The 18503-nt window shown below is 43.5% G+C and overlaps 1 protein-coding gene across 4 annotated transcripts in view; it reads right to left on the reverse strand.

Moving 5' to 3' along the window:
* WIPF1 (WAS/WASL interacting protein family member 1) overlaps nucleotides 1–17891 on the reverse strand; it is a 462168-nt gene extending 444277 nt beyond the window's left edge. For 3 of the 4 annotated variants that reach the window (XM_069225386.1, XM_069225384.1, XM_069225379.1), the window contains exon 1: nucleotides 17673–17891. The gene's annotated coding sequence lies outside the window, so the exon portion shown is untranslated. Of the gene's footprint in view, nucleotides 1–16986; nucleotides 17074–17672 lie in introns of those variants that run through there. The other variant, XM_069225381.1, reaches the window with a different exon arrangement.
* Nucleotides 17892–18503: the final 612 nt, after the last annotated feature.

Genomic DNA, 18503 nt, shown 5'->3' on the forward strand with positions numbered 1-18503 from the left:
TCCACCTAAACCAGCCCCTTGGAAGTTGGGAACTATTAAGATGAATGGTAATAAGCCTAACAGGCCTGTTGAGCTTACTTCCCAGGTGGCTCATTCGCTGATTAAGGAATAGTCACATTCATTGGTCTCATCGGGATCTCTACTCTTGGACTGCAAGTTGTTGGATGGGGGGTGCAAATGGTGGAGGCAGCACTCAGACCTTTGGTTGTCATTCTAAATAGTATTGACTCTACCCTAAAGGAACTGCTTGTATTTGTGAAATCTAATGCCTCTCCCATCTAAGGTGCAGAGGGGGTACAACAGAATGTTCCTTAGGGCTCATTGGGTGGGATTGTCAGTGATGGATTAAACAGGAACAATCAACCCAGAGTATCAACCCAGGCAATGGATACTATTAAGGTTCAGCCAGCTAATGATACTGTGGTCCATGGGAAGACACCGGATGAAACACTGGGGAGTCTGAAGAGGCCGAGGGGTCTAAACATCCCAGCAGCCCATAAATCTGATTCTGGCTTAAACTCTACTGATAGGAACTCGCATGTATTGCAGCTTCCACCTCAATGCACCCCATATGTTGTAGTGTTGAAAAATGTTCCCGCTTGTCCCATTCAGCAAGGAAGCAGGATGACCAATCGAAACATAAGGTGGTCTAATGGTTTTCTAGCTCACTGATGGGCACAATGACAGAGTCTCTTTGGAGAGGTATAATTTGTGTGAGATTGGTCCAGTGGTTAGGCTATTCTAAGAAGCGGGTATCTGGTGATTGTGTGGTGGTACATTTTAGAAGCCCTCATCAGGTAGGATGGATTTGAATCAGCTTGAAGCCCAGCAGGAGTTTGCCCATACTATATAAGCTGGACCTATGGGGTATTTTTATCAGCCTAAATGTGTAGAGAGGCCCCGCCTGCAGCAAGATTTCTGTTTTGCTGTGACAAACCAAAACCGATATACCCCCCTGGAAAGGTAGACTGACTTGGGGGGGAGAGACGGGCCCCTCCCCTCAACTAGCACTAGAATTTTGTGTTACACTCATAAAGCCAAACTTGAAGCGTGTAAGAGTAGTATTTTAACTAGCGTCCAGCTTAGTTGTACTATAGAGGGTAAGAAGGCGGGAGAGGAATGGTGTATCCCGCACTTACTGGAAGAAGTGGCTACTAGCCCTGATACGTTTAGGACAGATAGTATTATATGTGATGTAGGGGGTGGTGGGAGATTTAACTATGACTTGAATTTACTCTTTTGGAATGTGGTGGGAATTAGGGATAAAGTCACAAATAGTAACTGGTTCTCCATGTTAAGAAGCCAGTAGGTAGTTTTCCTTCCGGAAACGTGATCCAATTTGGATGTCCACATTAATGGTTTTCAATCTATTTTGACCTTGGCAAAGTGGGCCCCTGCAGGATGCAGTAGTGAGGGTTGTATGACCCTGATTAATATCTCGATGTGGGCCAGTGGCGTAGCTTGGGGGGTGCAGGGGGGGCCGGCCGGACCAGGCGCAACGTCTGGGGGGGGCGCGCTCGCACTCGTGAGTGCTAAAATCCACGGGTTAGGGGGCGCAAATTACTTGCCTTGCCCCGGGTGCTGACAACCCACGCTACGCCACTGATGTGGGCTAAGGTGATCAAAACCCTGACTGATTCCCATTATTATCCACTAGTAGTGTTGTCTACAAAAGGGTGCCCCACGCTACTATTTGTTAATTTTTTTCATAATAACTTCTCTAAAACCAGTGTCCAAATCATACATTTGATCACTAATAGTAGTGAGGTAATGGTTTCATCCGTGGAAAATGACTGTGTAATTGTGTGGGGGTGGGAATTTCAATGCTACCCTTTGTTCCATTGGGGATGATAAGGTGTGTGGAGGATCTCGTAGTGATCCCAGTAATTATTCCCACTTCATGCATAATCCATGTGGGGACAAATTAAATAATCTTATGAAGGTTTATGACCTAGTGCTGGTGAATGATATTTCTCTATGCATAATATCCCTGACACAACTTTTACTGGATGGGGGCAAGGCTCAGTGATCGACCACATAATGATATCCAAGTCCTGGTACAGCAAAGTGGCCCATTTCAGGTTATTGCTAATGGATCAAGTGATCATAATCTGCTGACTCTTATCTTCCATACTGGATACATGAGGACAGGTGAGCAGGAGTCTGGGCATACTATTGAGTATACCAGGAACAAAGGGGTAGGTACAATGTAAATGGCAAAATGTCGATAGTAAGGCTCTCTTGTCCCACGTGGTTAGTATTAATATGGCAAAATTTGAACAGAGCTTTAGTATCGAATCCTCACCAACCCAGGTGCTGGGAGCTTTTGCAGATATATGCATATCTATTATTGCCTATTTAACTTCATCGAACCAGCCTGTTCCAAATAAGCCAGTAAAATGGTTTCATAAATAGTGTACCCATGCCCATGCTAAACTTATACAGGCTCTAAAGTTTATTACAAGGAGCCAGTCTGAATTCAGGAAATGCAGAGCACATTACAAAGAGGCAATTGTACTGAGAAAAAAGGTGATTAGGAAGGAGGTGTGGGAGAAGTTAGTGAATGCCACAGCTGTTAATGATGGAGCACAGTATTGTAAAGTAGTTAATACCCCTTTCTTTGCTCCAAATTTGAATAAGGGAATAGAGGTTTTCAATGCGAAACAAAGCTGAATTGACCACTTTACTAAGATGAATTCAAGTAACGGGGATGACTGTGTGGAATATGTGGTAGAGGGACTAGAGATAATAAATAGTGAGTACTTGGTTATACATTCTAGCGACGTAATATTGGCAATTATTAGATCACTTCCAAACAGGTCCCCGGGCCCAGACGGTGTCCCAGTTGACCTTTTTAAGGACAATGTGGAACTCTGGGCAGTAATCCTGGCTAATGTTTTTAGATCTGCTACAAGTACTACTCCTCCCTCACCATAGTCCAAAGCTACCATTGTTCCAATATTTTAAAAAGGTGATCGCAATGATCCAGTATGTTATCAACGTATATCACTGATCGACACTACAGTGAACATTTTTGGCAGGATTCTTTTAGATCACCTGGAATCTTGGGCACCTGACAATAATATTCTATAACTGGTGCAGTATGGATTTAGGAGGGTGCTGGGGACGGTTGATCAATGTCTGAACTTTCATCTGTTACGAGAAAAGTACATAGGTGCCAGGCAGGGTTGTCTATACCTGATGTTTATGGACTTAAGTGCAGCATTTGATAATGTTATTAGGAGTAAATTATGGGCAATGTTGGTCAAACGGGGGCTAATCCCAAGATGGTGCACCTGTTGTTGCAACTTAACAGTGATGTGAAGCGAGGGTTAGGTATGGGCTGCATGAGGAATGTTCCCGTTTCTTCAAGGTTAGGAAGGTGATCAGAGGAGGGTGTGTTCTGGCCCCCTTTTTTTCATTTTTTAATGTTAATGATCTTGAGAAGGCCTTAATAGAGATAAAGGCGGACCTTCCCACCCCCCAAGATTAGTGCTCGGCCGCAACCATTCCTAATGTATGCTGATGATTGCGTCTCTACAGTGAGAACAGGGAAGGGGGACCCAAAAGCCATTAGATACATTTGTTGATTTCATGACATTGTTGGGCCTGTCCACAAATAAAGCTAAATCATTTACTATGGTGTGTGGACGTCCCAGAAGTAGAGCATCCACTATTTATATTGGAGATATCGTCTGAAACGTGTAACTCCATTTACTTATCTGGGAATCTCCTTTGATAGTGGATGTAAATGGAATTACCTTAAAGAAAGTAAGGTCACGTAACACAATCAGAGGGTGGCATCTCTGTGTAAATGGGTTGTGAACCACTTAAACCTATCATTAAAGTTTATAAAGCAGGGCTCATACCTATTGCTACCAATGGCACAGGTGATTGGTGGTGTATGGGTGCGCTACCTTTGCAAATAAGTGAAAATACATTTTTGAGGAATCTGTTGTCACTTCCTACTAGCATACCTGCTATTATTGAGCATTCAGAACGTGGTCTTCCCTTTATAGATGATGTGGTTAAGATACCCCCAGTACTCTTGTGCATTTCCCTGTGGACCAGACCGGAAGCAGCTCTTACCCAGTCATTGATTTTGGACTGCTTGAAATTGGAAGGGATCCATAAGTGCAAGTGGTTAGTATATATTAGGGAAATCTTGGGCAGCATTAAGAGATCAGACCTGTACATTAATCCAGGGTCTATAACTAAACAGGATGTCCAATAGATCAAGACTGAGCTACTTGCAATAATCTCTGAGAATCGATGGAGTAGTAATTTAGGTAAAGGTATGGTGGCAGTATATCTTCCTATATTTACTACTCCGAATTAGGAGCTATATCTTCTAAATGTTCCACAACATTACAGATTTTTTTTTTTTATGAAGTTTCGGTTGGGTATGGCTCACTTTTTGGGTGGCTTACCATTCAATGGCACATATTGCCAGGGATTTAATTATTTGCCCATGCGATTCATGGACTTTAAAATCACAATTGCATATGGTCTTATTTTGTGACTTATACAGAGATCAGAGAAGGGCTATTTTAATTTCATTATTTAAGTTATTAAATACTAGAACCTGCAAGGAAGCAATATTATATTTACAGCTATTGCAAACTGATGTGGCGTGTGCTGCTTTGTATCATTTTATCTCATCGACTGTAAAAGACAGGAAATAGGTCGGGAAATGATCTATAAATCTGTTGTGTTGTGCTTCATTTTTAACCTGCTATTTATTATGAAAACCCGGTACGTTTTAAACAATTTATTGATTTTAAGGATGTTTAATGCTACTATGCTGGATTCAGATTTTCTTCTCTTACTTTGAGCTTATTGTATTGTATGACTTGTCGTGACAAGTTTTGCCAAAATAAAGTTTTTTTGTGATTGATTAATTCTCTACCTTTGCTGGGTTGCTTGCACCTAAACAGACTGCCGTCCATGCCGTGGCTCCAGAAAATCAAGAGCTCCTTATCTCCGCAAGAGATGAGATAGTTGTACCGCTTACCAAGACTAAAGCACAGGAGCACCTGTGACGGCATACAGGCCATTATCCATGCTGAACATGGACTTCAGGATTTTGAGAAAAGTTCTAGCGAATCGGCTGCTCCCACAAATGCAAACAGTAGTATACCCTGACCACTGCGTACTTATACCACAACACAATACCTCCCTGAATCTGCGCCAGTGCTTAATTTGTGCTTGTTGTTTCCGGTGCTGAGCACCGGCACTTATTTTTGAGGGCCGGTGCTTAGTCTTCTGCCTCAAGCATTTGCTGCGAGCAAAAGACACGTTTGGGATAGACGGGGGAAGAGAAAATCGAAAAAGCGTCACAATGAGAGAAAGCAGAAAGCTGCAAGTGTGAGCTGAAGGGGTAGGGAGTGGTTTAAAATGGATTAAAGAGGCCCGAGATGGCTTTGGGATTAAGCTGAATCAGTATTCCGTGTTCGCACATTTCATTGCAGCATTCGCGTGTATAAGAGAAGGGCTTTGAGCACCTGCACCTTGTATTTACAAATTAAGCACTGATCTGCGCCAACTGTATATGCTCCTGCACTCTCCATCTTTGTAGGGGGAGTGTAAGGCGAAGATAGTGTTGATAGACTTGAAAATGCAATTAACATGGTTAGTTGGTTGTACCTGGAGCAGGTCATGCTTAAAATGGGACTGGGACTTGCCTGGCTGTGATGGGTGTGGCTACTGTGTGCCTACTTAGAGTGCGGACGGGGCATAGGATTTCCATTTCATCGGGAAACCAGACCGGAGGCTCTTTATCTCCACTTCTGTTGCACTTGCCATTGAGTTACTGGCAGAGCTGTGCAGTGAATGAAGTCGGGGAATAGGCGTGGTTCAGTTAGATGAAAAAGACATCGAATTTCTTTATAAGCCGGTGACCTGTCATTGTACATGTCCCATATGGAGACTGACGTCGCCTTCATGGGGCAGTCGCAACGGGTATTTGAAATGGCTTTGCAACTACAGCCTAACTTTTCGAAAGTCCTGCACTCTCCCCCTACAATCAAGGCTGGATAGGCCTCACACCTTAGTACCAGGGATCCAATGGGCCCCGTACCTTCTGGTATCTGGGGATACAAATTTACCACCAACATGAGGGAGGGTTACCTGGAACCTGCTGTGTGCTTCTTGTGGGTGTGCATGGCCTTCTGTCAGACTCTGAAGCTTCCCCTTAAGGCTCAGATCTGCCAAGACCAAGATGATTATGCTAGCCAGTTGCATTATTATTTCATCAACTTTTCCAGTGTGGATCCCAGCCCTGTGGTTCAGACAGCTGGACTCGCTTCTTCAGGAGCTTTTCTGGGATGGGGGTGGGGGGTCACCATTCAGTGGCTTTGGTTACCCTCAAGCGGCCTATCCTGGAGGGGGGTCTAAGGGTACCGGACTTTGTGGCATATTTTTTAGAAGCCCAGTTTTAGTGGATCTCTAAGTGGCTGGGTGGGGTGAATCTGGTGGATCTGGGGTGGGTGGGGACTGTGCCTTTCCAAGGGCGTTGCTAGCAAAACTACTGTGACAAGTACCTGGGGGTTGGCCTTCTGCTCTCAATGGCCCTCAGATGTTGGTGGTGGTGTGTTCGACATATACTGCACTTCCCATTGTATGCTCTGGCATTCTTACTGGTGGGTGTCATAGTCCCAGCTGTGAGCAGGGCTAGTCATGCCTTATTCCCCCCTTTATGAGCGATATCAGAGATGTTGTTATTTTCTTTTCATCACAGTACTAGTTTGAATCATTTTATGGCTTTGAAATCTTGTATAACTTGGCAACTCAGTTATTTACATTATGGCAATGTCTAAAGAAGATCTAGACCAATGTTTTTGTCAAGATAACTTCTGAACACCTGGGTCTCCCCCAGATAATCCAGGAAGCACATGTCAACTGTATACAACCACCTGGGCCTCACCCAGGTAATCCAGGATGCATATGTCAACTGTGACAACTGCTGGTTCTTTAATTGATGCTCCTAATGGAAAAAAATACAGCTCAGAAACAAGTGTAATTACAATAACTAATGAGTTCCTCTCTTTTCCCCAAGTGTTTCCTTGCACCTGGTTCGGGGCAGCTATACAAGCCGGCGTTTCAGACTAAATCCTGCTTAGCCTCGTTTAACTTGGAAGCAACGATTATCTGTCTCCAGTCGTCGGCAGCCTTACCTTTGTAGTAGCAGTCCTCTCTTTGCAGAGGAATCTATACCGTGACAGGCTTCTTCTCGCAGCAATGAGCTTCCTAGTATTTCCGATCTTCTCCGCAGTTACCCCAGTACCTGTAAAAGATGGGCAGCTTGCAATTCATCTCTCGTATTGGGCTTTCTTGCGCTGGCAAAAGGACATGAGTCATCCCAAATAAGATAAGAGGAGTTTTTCTTGTTTAATTTGGGATATTGATCAGTGCTGGTTAATCAAACTTATCTGAAGCCAGCAATAATATTCAGTTCAATCTTGTGACTGAAAAGACATTAGAGAAAAGTCATAATTCTTTTAATGGCTTCCTGGATATTGTACTCATAGTTGGTTTTCAATCCATGTTTTCTCGATCATAATCTAATGTTCGTGTTCTAAAGACTTTTGGGACAATTGAGAACTGTAACCTGATTGCCTTTGCATATGAACCTTAAATTCTCGAGACTCTTGAACTACTGAAGATTTTGAAGTATCTGACCCAATTATTTTCTATCAGTAAAATTCTTGTACATGATAATTCCAGTTCATGATAATTCCTGGAAAAATCATGAATCACACTGGGGAATGTTTCTAGTGTGGATTACTGGGAAATCCAAGTCCAGAGACTTGGATCTGAATAATCCTAATTGCCAGTATCCTGAATCCAGATATCATTCAGCCCAGCAGTGCCCACAGTAAAGAAATCCAAATACACATAAGTCCTGGTATTTCTACCTTTGTCTCTCATCCCAACCCTCTTCTCCTTGGAAACTCCTAGGGTTACAGTTTGTGTCCTTCAATGCTGCCCTGTCAGTTCTCATTGGGATTCAGGGATTATCGTCCCATTTGAACCACCTGGAGTTCAGGTGAGTGGCTCACAACAGTGAGAATGCCCCACGGTGATCCTCCTATTTTCTTCATAGTGGCACAAAGGGCAGCCTGGACGGAGATGGGTGAACGTTATGAAGGTTCTACGCTAATATCACTGTCGACTTTGACTGATTCCCAGGGCCTGCCCCCAGGACAGTTCCTTCACTATAAGGCTTTGTTAGGACCTTTATGGCACTTTGGGACAAGGAGATAGATGAGCCACAGTTGCATGCTGTACTCCAATTGTTATTGTCCACGGGTGCTGGGAGGAACTTGGGGAAGAGTTTTGATTCTGCACTTAATGGGATGATTGTTGGCCTTGCAAATGAAATGGGACAGAGTTGTATGTAGGACCATACCAGACCGAGAATGGGTGAGAAGGTTAGCAAATCCGCAAAGGTCTCTCTTAGCACATGCCTCAAATATATTCAATTCACCTATCTCCATAAGACATACCAAACACCCAAGAAACTTACTGCTATCTACTGGGAGGGGGGAGCCAGGCATTGCCCTCATTATGCCCTAGAGGAGGTGGATTTCTGTCATATGACTTGGTCAAGTGCGTACACCCAGGAGTTCTGGGTAACTGTGGTGCAGAAACCAGACAGGATTCTCCACCACAAAATGTCTTGTACCTTAGAAATAAGCTTGCTGGGGTCCTTTCCAAGACTGAAACCTAAAAAACAGGGGAACCGATTCATAGATTTGGCACCAGTACGGACGAAGAGGGAGACTACCACGACCTAGAAGTAGGCAGGGGGCCAGTGGTGTCCAGATGAGAGACTGCCAATAAGGAATGGGCTAAGGCAGAAAAGCTAGTCCTTCGGAAAGAGGTGCTGGGTGCGTTTGAGAATCCGGACGGCCAGGCCCGGTCCTCTCATAGTGCCTCGGGATCTGAAGAGGGAGAGGGAGGCAACGCTGCAGTCTACTAGTCAACTTGCTACCATTGCAGATGTCTTGGCCTCCTTGCTGTGATGTGGGGCCCTTGTGAGAGAAGGAGGGGGGTGTTGCAGCCTGGTAGGTGCCTGGCATTGTTACCCAGGTGGCTCTCGCCAAGTACTGCCACCCTGATTGAGGTTGGGTGCCTTGGCCAGGCCTCCCGGACTCATACATGTCAAATGGATAAACAATAGTTTGTCTAGACCCAGTTACTTGAACTGTTTTGTTATAGTTAATGTTTTCGGGTCTATTCTGCATATTTACAGCAATGTATATTGGACACAACTGTATTGTTATCACATCAGAAGGGAGGAGACTTATCTACCTGTAGTATTGTATAGGCACTGAGATGTAATATGGCAAGTGTGAGGGCCGTATGCTGTATGGTGCTGGGATCTTGGGCTCCCCGTAGGCATGATGGAATGAGTTAATTGATGTGTCAGTACAATGTGTGTACATTTGGATATGAATGAATTAATTAATACACCTTTATTTGGCATAACACCCATACAAGCAAATAAGAAAAATATAAAATACAATAAAACTGGTTAGAAACAGACAACAAAATAAATAAGTAAAATCTGCCAGAATAAGTAAGATTTACATAAAATGCATTCAATAACAGCACAAAAGACATGGTTCAGTAGTGTACCTAGAACGGTGGGACCGCCTTACAGTATTTGCAAGCCATGTCACATTTAATTCCCAATGCTGGTAACAAAAGCTCTCTTATTGCAGAATCCTTCAAGAGGGTAGCTTTCTTTGCCTGATCCCTCACATTTTCAGCAAGGAACATGAGATGGCAAATACAGTAGGCAGGCTGGTATTGCTTCTCAGAATCTGTAATCCCTAGTCCTCAAATTCTGGCAAAGCCGCAAGATCCACTTCCTCCTGTACCCGTGGCAATATGGACAGAAAATTACACCATGATCAATGGATTCTATCATCTGGGGACAGAAGGGGCAACACACATCTGACTCTGAAGAAGTGCACTGTTATTTTACCGTGACTTAAAGTGGCAGGGTCCCAAACTGGAATTACATGTACAGGGCTTTAGCAAGAAGGGGGTTCTACCTCATCCAGGTAAACTTCCAAGATGAAATCATCTTTGAACTCAAGAAAAGAAGCAAGGGAACTCACCCTCCCATTCCTACAAAATGAAAGCTTATATAAAATGCTGCTGTAGACCACCGAGTGTTGATTTTGAAATCCCACAGGCAACCTCAGGGTAGGGCAGAGATTCCCACATCCCATCTCAGTCAGTCGCCATTTTATAACCCTGAACCACAGGATTCTAGATGCCTCAGGTACCTTCAGTACATATGGCGTGAATTCTGGGGACGCTCAGACCCTCGCCAGTACAATAGTGGTCTAAGGCCCACTTTATTAGTAAGAGATCTGTGGCCCAAATCTAATCAGAGGGGAATGAGTGGAGTGTTGACAGGGAGATTAGTGGGGAGGCACAGGAAGCAGTTTTCAACTAGCTCCAAATTGCTTATGTTCTCATGGCCCCAGAGCTCCACTCCATTTAATGACGCCCAACGGGCTTGCAGTTTGTAAAGATAGAGAGCTGCAGATACTGGCGAAATGAAGAACCTCGTAAAGACTTCACAATGCCCCCTGAAAATTGATCTAACTTAAGTCTACACTTCAGGATATGAAGAGACCAGTTAAACTGCTCTGTACGCGTGACCCCAAAATAATCGAATGTGCAGACTCTCTCTAGAGGTACACCATTTAGAACCGAGTGGGAGCGAGCTGACGGACAGAGTTTAAAGACCACATACTTAGTTTTAGTAAAATTAATCTCCAGGCCTCTCTGATTACAGAAGATTCCAAATTGGTTCAAAAGCTTTTGGATCCCAATTGGGGGTTTTGAAATCAGAAGAGTGTCATCTACCAAGAGGAGTGCCGCAACCCTCCTGATGGCAAGACTCAGGCATAGTTACCGCACAACCACAGCTGGGACACCAAATCATTTATACACAAAAGAAAAAGGGGCAGGGCTAGCCCACATCCTTGCCTTACACCCCGAGTCACTGGAATGTGAGCTGTCAGGTCACCCTGGGGACTGCATCTGACCTTGGCAAAATTACTTGGATTGGAGCTTGATAATAACATCAACAACATATTTTGATACACCTAAATCGGTCAACCATTTGGATATATGAAAAGCCTAATAAACATATTTAGATAAAAAACTATCTATGATTGGAAAGATAAAGGTATACAACTTTTTACTCACGACTTGTTCATTTAACAAACCAAGAAGGATACACAATACCCATCTCCAAAATTAGCCTAGATGGCTGTATCCTTCTAGACAATAACAAACTGACTTGGGTGCTTTAGGTGTGAAAGGGTTACCTGGTGGCCAAGCCTTCAGATGGTTTCTTGACTCTGAGTTCTCTCTCAACTGTAATTTTCATCGAGCAAACAAGGTACAGCTTAAAATTGTGCAAATATAGTAGAAGAGACAACAGCTACAATGACAATTTGACACCAAGCTGAAGGTTAGCTGTCAGTCAGCATATTAATGTATTGTACCAGCCGCAAGACTTACAGGATCATGTTTCCCTTACTTATGAAATCATTTGAAACAATGGAAACAGCAGGGCACTTATTGCATATAGCCCACAGGACACTGAAGGATCATTACATATAGCCCACTTGCTGCCTGAGCTACACCTTGATGACACAGTGCGTCTCTTGGAAATCCTCACTCAAATGTCCTTATGTACAGCATTGTTTGAGATCACAGCCCTAATAAGCTTGTGCAATTCATTACTGATTTCTACTTTAAACAATGAATTGGCCATTGGCCATGGCAGGACTCAACGTCGAGACAGTTGATGTGTTGTAAATTGGGTTTTTACAATGCGAAACAGAAAAACCGGTTTCCATCCTATTGTTTCACCTAAAGCCTTTAGCCTATAAGAAAGAGCATGCAGGTCTGTATGACTTTCTAGAAGGAGAAGGGAGCAAGGAACAGGGGAAACTACAAATAGGGTTTGAGAGGCCTGCACCTTTAATAGCAACTACTGCAAAGGGGCCACAGAGATCAAACCTCAGAGGGTTCATACAGGTAGCTCTGAAGAGGCAAATACAATTAATTAGCAAGTGACGTGCTGATTCATTGCATGAATACCAAACACAAAAAACAAATAAAAGATTGTCATGGAAAGCCTGCGGGAAGTTGTCAGGCCCCTTTCTCAAAGAATGACTTTAATGGCCATAACAGTCAGTGCTCTGCATCAATCACACTGACCAATAAGTCAGTTATTAGTCTAGAGCTGCACCAGGGAGCACTATGCTGGTTCAAGGTCAGCATAGACCACAATTCCCTTGAAAACGCCCCTAAATGCAAGATATTAGCACTCATCCACTGACTGCTTCTGTGTTATACCAGAATATATTCACAAAAGATTCAGGCATCTTCCCCTGGCAACCGTGAAAGCTTGACAATTGCCCCACTTTATTTGGTCATGTCTCACTTCTTCGTTCCAGGCCCCCTTTGCGGTGTCATATCTCATTTCTTCGTTCCAGGCTCCCTTGTGTGTTACTCTGTTCTGTTGCTACATTGAAGCTACCTTAGTTATCTGAAATTTCTGGATATCACCAACATCAAGTAGAAGGAAATGTATGCATTTCTATACTGCTGAATAGGTGGGTAAATTCTGCTATTAGAAGTTTTTTTCCATCTCTATCAAGCTGGTGGACCAGGGTCTCAACCCCCAGCAGGCCTTGTTTTCGTACTTGGGATTGTCTGTGCCCTTAGACACTAAATACATTACCTAACCATGGTCTCAGGGTTTTGAAGGACTTCGTGAGGCTTTGGAGTTCATTGTACACCAATCATCAAGTCCACCTGGGGTAGAATCATGACAAAGGTTAATAGGCATGTGCCAGGCCAGCATGCAGGGAGAGCTGAGGAGATTAAAGAACTGCATGACTCTGAGAAGCCCTCTAACCTACCATTTGGTGACCACAAGGCATGTAACTAGGGCCCCTGAAAAACGGTTATTACAGCTTGGCAGAGGCTTAAAGTTCTGTTGTCCATCAACTCTCGCAGTTAGTTGTGGAACATTAGGATTTAAGTTCTGCTGTGGGGCTGACATGCGAGGAGCCGAACCATTGTTGGGTACTTTTGCTGCCCTTGATATCTTCCTTTCTGCCAAATATCTGACCAAGCATCTTTCCCCATAAGCATGTAGTAGAGCTAAACCCATCTAGTGCACTTCACTTAAAGAGTGACTCTACCTACCACTTGGGATGGTTTCTGGACATCTTTGGCTCTGTTTCTAATTTTTGTGGCTCATCAGAACACTGTAGGTCAGTGGTTCCCAACCTTTTTGACTTCTGTGGGTCCCACTTTATCATTACTGGAACCCGGGAACTCCCAGAGATCATTAATGGAGTCTGGGGACCCCCCATTGAGTCATTACTGGAAGCTGAGGACCCCAGACTAAACACTGTAGATGATTTGAAATGCAAACTAAAACACAAAAAACACAGAAACAAGCATTCAAACACATACACAAATGATAACACATTTATATTTAACTTTACAAAAAAATAAAAATAAAAAAATAAAAATCTATTCAATTTTAATAGGAAGGTTTGAGTTTTCCTAAATTCAATTGAAGCCACCTATTGTTCATACTATATTCTGTTTGATGCTCCTGCACTTCTCCCATGAATCAATCTGAGGATACTAATTTAATTTTTAGCCTCCAATTGCAAATTCCTTGACATTTACAGTACCTTTGAAAATGTTCAATTGTACATTTAGCCACTTTATTTATATACATTTTATTAGTCTTTTAATAATATTTAATTTTCTAAGCATTCACAGACTCCCTAAGGATACTTTGTGGACTACCAGGGGTCCCCGGACCAAAGGTTGGGGACCACTGTGGGTCCCAACCAAAAACCGCTAACACAACCATTCCCACCAACAACAAGCACTAGTCCTGCAAGCACCAAAGAGATTTGGCAAAAGGGTATGGCTTCCTTCATTCTGACCAGTGATGGCAGCTTGTGACACACACACCAACAGTCAAGAGATGCCACGGGAGGGGCAGGAGGAGACCGGGCAGGCGTCCGGATGAGCTGGAATAACTGGCAATGTTGTCGACTGACACTGTGGAGATGGGTGTAGCCATTACATTAGTATGTGGAAGCTGGCAGTGACTGTTCATGTAGGCATGTGGAAGCTGGCGATATCAGTCATGGGAGCCAGTGTATGATAGCAATACGTGTTACAACCCAGGCAAATATGTTGTTGACTGGGACTAGTTTCCTTAGAATGTGGTAAATATATGTTTCTTCATTTGGAGATTTACCCCCAAAGTCTGTTTTATTCTCTACTGCCTCTAATATCCACAGTCTGCCAATAGGAGATCCTTTTAAGCTAATGATTGGAAATTGACTGAAGGCTAATGTAGGTTAGTGGAGCTAGTGGGGTTAAGAGCAAACATCTAAATTGAATCACAACCTTAAAAGCGACATTTCAAGCCACACAGTAGTCAGCAGCAAGTCCAACATAAACCTGTCTGGTTGCGTTTTTTTGTTGTTTTTGTTTTAAGATCACCGGATACGGCAAAGAACTACTAATTTGTGTTTTTTTACATTTCAAAACTCAACGGATCTGCGTTTTTCTTGCATGTGTTACAAAATCTAAAAGGGAGAGGGTTAATCATAACAGCTAATTCTGTGAACTTTCTGCTTTAGCAATTGTGGGCCTCACCTCACCCACCACTTCCTGCAGACACCTCAAGGGCCGCCTTCATCCTGCCACTTCCTGCGTCTAATCATCAAAAAGGGGAGATCTCTCCTCACTTATTTTCATGTATACACATATTACCATTCCTAATAGAAAGAAAATATTCTTCTGTTCGATGGATGGCTCTTCTGCTGGTTCTGAACTTTAGCTAGCCCCACTTGCATTCTGGGTATTGTAATGTAAATATTCCCATTATATACAAAGAGATATGGAATATGAAGGCAGAATGTTTGAGAGAAGGGGGGGGTCGTGTGACACAGGGCCGCTTGGCAATTATTTTACTCTTCTGAGAATGTATCTCCTTAATGCGTTAAGCTATTAGGTCATAGGCCTTTGTTTTCTAATAAACCGACATGCAATTAGGTTCTGCTCATACTTTGAATGAATAAATAAACTACATTATACAGTTAACACCGGGCTAATAAGCATCACTCTGGGAGGTGTGTTCCTTAACATAACAGCGAGAGCAAATTCTACATTTAATGTAAACCCATATTTTAGCCACCCAGTTATAGTGACCGGACGGCTCCATCTCACCGGGACACCACTTTCACTATTCCTTTCCTAGACTTTTCTTTTACAAATCATTCTTATAGGTTGTGTTGGCCCAACCGGCTCATTGAAAGTGAACCAATTACAACTACCATAATGCACTGGAAAGAAAAAGCTAAGCCCAGGAGTGGAAAACCTGTGTCCCGGTGACAAGGAGCCATGTGGTCACCCTGCTCAGAGAGACCGCAAACACTTAGCACGATGCAGTCACTTTCTCGACTACAAACATGCCTAGCAAGTCTTGAGACAGGTTACTGCGTAGCTCCAAAATACCCAGAGAGAAGATTTCTAGATTACAACGAGTAAAAGGCAATGAGTACAATCTTTTTTTAATGCGGGGCTTGAAGCTTTCACAGAAAAGGCCACGTACCATAAGTGCCACCGTGTCGCAACGTCATGAGGACAACTATATAACTGGTTATTTTCAGCCAACAGCAAAAACACATTCTTGGACCGGCAGGCAATGCTTATAGTGCCAAAAGTGAAACCACACCATCTATCTACTGCAGTGCTTAATTTGTAAATAAAAAGGTGCCGGTGCCCAAAGCCCTCCTCTTAAACACATGGCTGCTGCAATTGAATGTGTGAACAGGGAATACTGAGGCAACGTAATCCTGAAGCCATTTCTCGGGCCTCTTCAATCCATTTAAAGCCAGCCCATGCCCCTTCAGCTCACTCTTACAGCGTTCTGCTGTCTCCCTTTGTGACGCTTTTCCGTTTTTCCCTTTATTCGTCTTTCCTGTATGTGTCTTTTGCTCGTAGCAAATGCTTGAGGCAGAAGAATAAGCCCCGGCCCTCAAAAATAAGTGCCGGTGCTCAGCACCGGAAACAACAAGTACAAATTAAGCACTGATCTACTGTGTTTAGCACTTCTGACAGAAAAATTGATTTTAACACCATGCACGAGACCTGCTGACAGTCCTGGTGTGTGCCGCCCAGATGTAAGAAATGACGGCTACTAGTGAGCTTTAAAGCACGTTTGAAACAACATAATAGGAGCACATGCCCTAGTGCAACGTAGCTTATTAAATAAACGTGTCTACTGCCGCTGTGTTCAAACGTTCACAAATCCAGGAGCAGCAAGTTCGAATTGAAAGGACAATCCTTTCGAAGTCACGTTACAGAATTAGAAAAAGATTTGTTTCCAGCTGTCGTGTCAAAAGAAGAACATTTAAGTGAACGGGGTGCTGTTTTTACAGTTAACATATCGGTTTACTAGCTCTAGTGTTTTGAAAGTCAGACTTCTGCTAAACGCGATACAATTTCTTCTTCGCACCCTCTTTGTTGAAATTCAATGTTGTCACATATCACGCAATTACATCATTATTTGTTTCTTGGTTACAGCATCAAAGACAATGCAGGAAATATGGTGCCACTCGTATCAAATCACTCGGGGCTTAAACTCATGTCCCTGTGATACAGGAGGGGGCCCCCGTTCAAGGCCAATGACCATCTATGAGATGGGAGCCTGGGGGTGGGGGCTCATCACAATCTGCTCGGGCTGGGGGCAAACATTCTGCATTACGCCACTGTACAGCATTCCGGGTTCTAACTTTTCTTTACATTTCTCTATCCGTATTTTTACGTTTCTCGTTATCAATCTAGAACTACAAGAACCAGAATGCAAAGGAAAACAAAAAAAGTGTATGGTCAGCTCACCAAATACATGGGCCATCTTTTCTTTTTTGAGATGCAGAACACAGGCACAACTAAGGTCGGTCTGGTTTCAAAATGATGATGTGTCGCTGCTTTCACGTGGACATAAAATATACCAGCGGGGTAAATGTGCGGTGTAGGAAGGAAAGACCGGCCGAGCGGCTCCCACCCACACACAGATGTAGCTTGTGGTTTAGTTTAAAAGGTACTGCTCATGTTTTCCGAGCTCAAACTTATAAGCAACGGCCTTTAACAACAACTGAAGGTAGGATTTGCTAGCCGCTTGGAAGAATTTTACTTTTAAATTCAACTTTATGATCCAAATTATGAAAGTGCCTGGATAATAAATAAATAAATATATCCGCAACAGACACAAAAGCCAATATAGCTCCTCCCTCAGTTGCGCCAGTAGCGCAGCACATCCGAACGCTCGAACCTGGAAAATCGCTGCCTACGCATTAGCAATACTTTATCTCGTTAATCAGAATTAAAGCGGATTTTGTGTTTCAGCCGCTCTATCTTTGCCCGCAGATACTGACAACCCAGGGCAGTTTCCGTTACACTCTCAAAGCCACACCCATTCCCACACACACACACCAAAACATCTGCTGAAAGTATTTCTTCGAACCTCTGCAACGTGTGCTGCTCCCGCCCGGTAGCGGCACGCTTCTCCGACAGGGCTCGCTTACCTCATTTGGCGTGTTTTCCCATTCCACCAGCACACGCGGGGTGCTGCTCTCTGAAGGGCAGAGGGGCGCACTTCAAAACTGAGATTATTTGGCCGAGGGACCTTGTATTGTTTTGGAAACGCGCGAAGACAGAGGGGCTGAAGTTAACAGGCTTCTTTTTTTGCCCAGCCTTCAGCACAAAATAGCCAGCAGAACTTAGCAGCCGCAGTTCAGCACAACCAGCACTTAGACTTCCTGTCTCTTTCTCCTTAAAGAGACAGTCCCAGTTAACTCCTTTCGGTGGGTTTCCTAAAAGGAAGAAAATATTCTTCTGCTCGATGGAGGGTTTGTGGAGAGAAGCAATTAAAAAAGCATGTTGTGGACATGCTTATGTATCAATTCTGACCTTTACCCACACCTTGATATCCAAATGCTGAAATATAGTGAGTACTTAAATAAAAAAACCATTGTGTAATTTCAACAGTTGCTATTTAAAATGTTAGCCCCAACAATGAAGGATTTTGTCTTGCATGGGCACCATTTTATTAGTGCTGTCCTTTCCATTTCGAGGTGTACAGGTGTTTGTCCAAGAACTATACAATGTATTCCAGCGGTTCCCAACCTTTTGACTTCTGTGGACTCCCACCTTATCAGTACTGGAACCTGGGGACCCCCACTGAATCATTGTTGGAATCAGGAGAACCGCCCCAATGAGTCATTGCTGAAAGCTATGGACCTAATCTGTTAATATTGTTACATTTTCTAAGCAGTCACATACCCCGTGAGGAGGCTTTGCAGACCCCCAGGGGTCCCCGGACCACAGGTTGGGGACCACTGATGTAGTCAATAGAA

Source organism: Pleurodeles waltl, chromosome 3_1 (assembly GCF_031143425.1).
Source record: "Pleurodeles waltl isolate 20211129_DDA chromosome 3_1, aPleWal1.hap1.20221129, whole genome shotgun sequence".
Taxonomy (NCBI): domain Eukaryota; kingdom Metazoa; phylum Chordata; class Amphibia; order Caudata; family Salamandridae; genus Pleurodeles; species Pleurodeles waltl.